This window comes from Chinchilla lanigera, unplaced genomic scaffold, assembly GCF_000276665.1.
Source record: "Chinchilla lanigera isolate Chin_1 unplaced genomic scaffold, ChiLan1.0 scaffold00138, whole genome shotgun sequence".
Taxonomy (NCBI): domain Eukaryota; kingdom Metazoa; phylum Chordata; class Mammalia; order Rodentia; family Chinchillidae; genus Chinchilla; species Chinchilla lanigera.
Genome location: NW_004955539.1, coordinates 1,511,822 through 1,517,871, shown reverse-complemented (window position 1 = coordinate 1,517,871; position 6,050 = coordinate 1,511,822).

Here is a 6,050-nt window from a genome sequence, read left to right as displayed (position 1 = left end):
TTTTTTTTGGTTTTTCTCCGGTACCAGGAACCGAACTCACGACCTTGCACTTGCCAGGCAGGCGCTTTTGCCACTGAACTAAATCCCCAGCCCCTGACACAGTGTGATTATTCCCTCTCAAAATATTCTCCCTTCCTCTGAACACAACCAATCTTTCTTCCCATTTTCTAAAGCACTTCTGGGTATCATCTTTCATGAGTATCTTTATTTGTCCTTTTGAGGCTGCCTCTGTGTCTTGAATCAATTAAAAATGTTGAGCTTTCATGGTTTTTTCATGGAAGTCAAGAAAGAGCCAGAAGTCACAGAGTACCACAGGTATAGTGAATAAGGCAGATCAGGAAACACTGTAATATTTTCATGAGCAACACTGAATGCATTTGTGATGGCCCCTCATAAAGACATCTAATACATGTGTTTATGTATCATTTTCCATAAAGACTCAGATACATATTTTTTATAATTTTTTTAGTGCTTTATACTATTGCAATGTATACCACCAAACATTTTTCTTGGGCTGTCTGCTGTGTGAAGAGTTTAATAGGCAGTTGTCCATGCTATGACTTATGGAAAACCACTTGACTGACTTTTAGATATTTAACTAATTTGATCATATGGACTGTCTTACCTTTTGTAAATGACAGTTTCATCAGTTACACTTGTTGAAATGTTTTCCACCTAAGAAAGACCTTCATGTATAAGTGTGCTAGTATGTATAAGGCGGTAAGTAAATTAAAAGCCACTAGAAGAAGGAAGAGTATAACTATAGTAATCATCAATGCCTCCATTTTCTCTAAAAGAAATAAAATAATAAATGTAAAAAATATTTGAGAAAATAACCAACTACAAATGCATCTATAATCCATAATACAGTACTGTGAACATGCAAATATTGATGTCTCTCTGTCTCTTTCTCTCCCTTTTCATACGTATTTTATTGTGAGTGTTATATGTAAATATGTGTATCTTGCTTGTATTTGCATAAAGAATATAGTGAGTATGTTACTTCCATGAAATATTACCCATAAAACTAATCCTTTCAAAATTCCATCCAGGTTCTCACTTGGCATTTTCCTTCCACCTCACTTCCTATAAAAATAAGCATACGTATTGATTTGTAAAGCATTTCCCAGTCTTTATTTTGTACATAAATAGCCATAGAAAAGATATAATTGTGTTTTGCTTTTAAAAAGTTTTATATAAATAGCGTGCTTTGCAAATGCTTCTTAATTTTCATTCTTAAACTCTTTAATATGTGAGATTCATCTATGTTGAAATGCATCGCAGTGCATTTGTTTTCACAGCTGCATAGTATTATTTTGTATGATTATGCAATAATTTATTCTTCCGGCCTGATGTTGGTGGCAGTCACTCTTTTTCCACTTTTTAATTATGGCAAACAATTCTAAAATGATTAATTCTGTCTGTATTTCCTTACCCTATGTGGAAGGCTGTCTTTAAGCATGAAATTTTGCGTTGTTCAGTGTAGACATTTTAACTATTTAAACTAATGATTGCTAAATCGCTCTCCAGAGTGGTATGCCAATTTAGAGAGTCGAATTAGCTGTATAAGACAATACTACTTCACTACATCTGAACGTATGTATATTATCAAATATTATAGCTTTACTTGAACACATTTCTATAATGTGAGTGGCTATAAGAAACCTGTAGAAGTTCTGCTACGTGTTTCATTGAAATGAAATATTTTGAGCGAGAAAGGCTCATACTATTTGGCAAAGTGATTGTATACTTCCCAAACTATTTTAAAAAAAATACTGGAAAATCTATGGCTGTATTTACAGCATAGGAAATATCTGGCTAGCAAAAATAAGCGTAGAGGGGAGAGAACAGAAAGAAGATACAGTAGAGAAAGACAAATGAAAGCTACAATAGAGGGGTAACACTCAAGACAAGGCAAACCCATAGGTCTTTCTCTCACAGTGTCCTGGAAAGGAACTGATTCCTTATGGTGTCACCTACTTGGCTCCTTGAGAATGCTGTTCACCTCACAGCACTGTCTTTTGAGGTTTTTGAGAGAGTTTTGGTTGCAGTCACTTTTAGAGAAAGTGGAGGCATTAATGATTACTATAGTCATAATATTCCTTCTTCTAGTGGCTTTTAATCTGCTTACTGCCTTATACACGCTAGCACACTTATATGCAGTCAAACATTTTGGGATGTTTTTATCATCCAAGTGTCTCTTGCATCCCTCGAGTTGGGAGACATGAACCCAGGTTTGGACTCCTTGGAATCTGGCAAAAGTTTTCGTGGTAAAAAGATTGAAGCAAGGGCCCCTTTAACCTGGTTCAAGAATAGTCTGATGAAATTTCTTCCAGAAAAGCACATCTCCAATGTCTAGATTGTTAAAGTTTTGAATGGAAGAACTGGAAGAAAAACAGCCTCAATTTGCTAATGACAAGTATGGTATAATTAATAATTCCCTTATGATACTTTCCAGTGTCTGAGAAGAGCAGGTTAGAATCTCTGAGTCCAGGGAGACCGGGAAATTATATAGTTCAATATATGCATACAATTTTTTCATACTCATTTCTTTCATTTTGAAATACAGCATAGATTATTTTAGCCAATAAGTACTCTACTGTGCTGAAAAAGAACCAGGAATATTGATGCTGTACTGTGATTTTGGTGCCCTTGTGGAATTTTTTTCGGGCCCTTTTTCTCTTTTCCCTCCCCAGCCTCTAGCAACCACTACACCTTACCTATTTTCTATCCAGTTGACTTACTGGTTTCCACAAATGAGTGACACATGTAGTATTTGTCTTTCTCTGGCTTCTTTATTTTGCTTAACATAACGACCTCCAGCTCCAACTATTTTGGTGCAAATGACAGGATTTCATTTGTGTGGAGGTTAATATTCTATTGTGTAAGTTATACTTCATATGGTTTGTGTTTAATGTCCCCCCAAAGCCTCATGGGGTCATAAGTGGGACTTTATAAGACGTTGCTGGATCTAGAGCATGTGATGCTGGAATTAAGTGTGTGTGATTATTAGAGTAGTCCACTGATTGCCTTGGCATAGTTCTGGGTATGAGTGCTACCCACCCTAAGGACATAAAAGGAAAGAGAAGGAAGCTGCTGTGGTCACTTGTTGCTTGTTGCTTGCTTCTTGCTGCCTTCTGCCTGCTCTGCTTAACCATGACTATTTTTGCTCTGTGATGCCGCCCTCTGTCATGCTGCCCTGCCATGGAGCCAGTCGACTCTACACTGAAAACACTACAAACTCTGGGATATATAAACCTTTTCCCCTCTAACTTTGGGTGTTGGATATTTTTGTCTCAGAAGCAAGAAAAGTAACTAAGACAATACTGTATTTTCTTTATCCATTTATCCATTAAAAGGCTTCTGGGTTGATTCCATATTTTGGCTAGCTCTATTTTTACTTTTTGAGGAATTTCCATACTGTTTTTCATAATGGCTGTACTGATTTATATTCTCACCAGTAGTATATAAGGGTCATTTTTTGTGCATCTTCTGCAGCATATTATACTTGACTTTTGCCTTTTTAGTAATAGCTATTTGAACTGGGGTGAAATGATGGGTTCTCATATTCATTTTTCTGATGATTAGCGAGACAGTCTTTTTGCATGCATATGTTGGCCGCTTTTAAGTCTTTTGAGAAGTATCTGTTTAAACATTTAGACCACCTTTCACTGGAATATTTGGGGCTTTGTTGTTCAGCTTTTAAGTTACCTATATTTTCTGGATGTCAGTCGCTTACTGGATTAACAGCTTGCAAATATTTTATCTCAATGTTTAGGTTGTTTCTCAACTCATGTATTTATTTCCTTAGCTCTGTGTAAACTCTTTGGTTTGCTACAATTCCATTTGTCTATTTTTACTTTGGTTGACTGTATTCTAAAATTTCATAGGTTGAAGCAATGTTGTGAAGTATTTCTGTCATTTTATTACAGTAATTTAATAATTTTGTGTTTACCATTTACATATTTGATCAATTTTGAGTTGATTTCATGTACAATGAGAGGACGGGATCGAGTTTCATTCTTTTGCGTATGCTTGTACAATTCTGCTGCACATTTCATTGAAGAGACTGTCTTTTCTCTACTACATGCTCTTGGTGAGTTTGTAAAAATTCAGTTTGCTGTGTGAGCGTGGACTTAATTTCTTTGTTTTATATTCTATCCCACTGGTATAAGTGTGTGTATTTAGTCCACTTCAATATTGTTTTAATGGGTGTGATTTTCTAGCATATGTTGAAGTCATTTTGTCAGCTGGATTGCTTTGGCTATTCTCTTTTGTGATTCCATGTGAATTTTAGCATATTTTTTATTTCTGCAGAGAACTCATTGACATTTTGATTGGACTGTCATTGAATGTACTGATTGCTTTGAGTTGTACAGCTGTTTTTAGAATATTATTCTTCTGATACATATATGAAATGTCTTGATTTTATACAATTTCTTTCTTCAGTATTTAACGTTTTATTGTAGATGTCTTTCATTTTCTTGGTTACATTTATTCTGACAATTTTTATAGATATTATGAATCAAGTTGCTTTCTTAATTTTATTTTCAGCAAGCTCATGCTTTGGTGTATAAAATGCTACAGTTTCTTATATATTGAATTTACTTTCCATAACTGTACCAAATTAATTTAAAAACCCTAACAATTATTTGATGGAGAATTTAGGATTTTCTAGGTGTAGAATCATGTCATCTGTAAAGAAGGATTACATAACTTTTTCACTTCCATTTTTGATATCCTTTATTTCTTTTTCCACCTTAATTCTCTTCAAGTTCAATATTATACTAAATAAGTGGTAAAAGTGGGCAACTAATCTTAGAGAAAAAAACCGTCAGATTTCTTTATTTAATATACTGATGGTCAGGTTGTTACACATAACCTTTAGTATTTTGAATTATGTTCATCTATATCTAATTTTTGAAAGATTATATTATGAAACAATGTTGAATCTTCTTGAAGAGGTTTTCTGCATTTATTGAAAAAGCTGAATAAGTTTTGTCTTTGATTTTGTTAATTCACTGTATCGCATTTTTTATTTGTGTATGCTAATTGCTCCTTCAACCTAAGATGAATTCCATCTTATCATACCATTTGAACTTTTTGATGCGTTGATGAATTTGCTTTAATTTTTTTTCTTTTTTTTTTTGTCAGTATCAGGAATTGAACTCAGGACTTTGTGCTTTCCAGGCAGGCACTTGTGCCATTGAGCTACATCCCTGGCCCTATTATTTTATTGAGAATTTTAGCATGTGTTTTCACCACAGATATGGATCTGTACTTATCTTCATCTTTCTTTTCATTTGTATGCTTAATTGCATACTTCATTGTCTGCTTTTGTTATCTGGATAATTCTGACCTCATAAGGACTTTGGCAAAGTTACTTCCATCTCAATTTTATGAAATAGTTTAGGAAGAATTGGAATTAGTTTTTAAAATGTATTGTGGAAAACAGCAGTGAAGCCAATAAGTTCTGGGGTTTTTTTGTGATATATTTTATTTGTTTTTCTGGTGTTGAAATTGAAGCCAGGTCTTTGTGCACGCTAGACATGCGCTCATTGAACTATATCCCCAGCCAGCTTCTAGGAGGGATAGCTTTAATTACCTTTCAAGATCATTACACTTTTTATCGGCCAGTTTAGGTTTTTCCCTTTTTGATTCAATTTGGGATGGTGTATGCTCAGGAATGTATCCATTTCTTGTAAGTGTTCATGTTTTTAATGTAGAATTGCTCATAGTAGTATTTTACTATCTTTATTTCTTCATTATCTGTTGTAATGTCCGATTTTTCAGGCCTAACTTTGTCTTTTGTCTTTTTTTTTTCATTCATCTAGGAAAACTATTGTCAATTTCATTTATCTTTTCAAGAATCAAGTCATTATTTCACAGCCCTTTGTTTATATAAGTATTTTAGTTTTGATTTTATTTATTGTAGCTGTTGAATGTTCCTTGGCATCTTTCTTTGTTATGTATACATTTATGGCTAAAATCTTTCCTCTCAGTACTGCTTTTGTTATATACCTCAGATTTCGGTATGTCATATTATCATT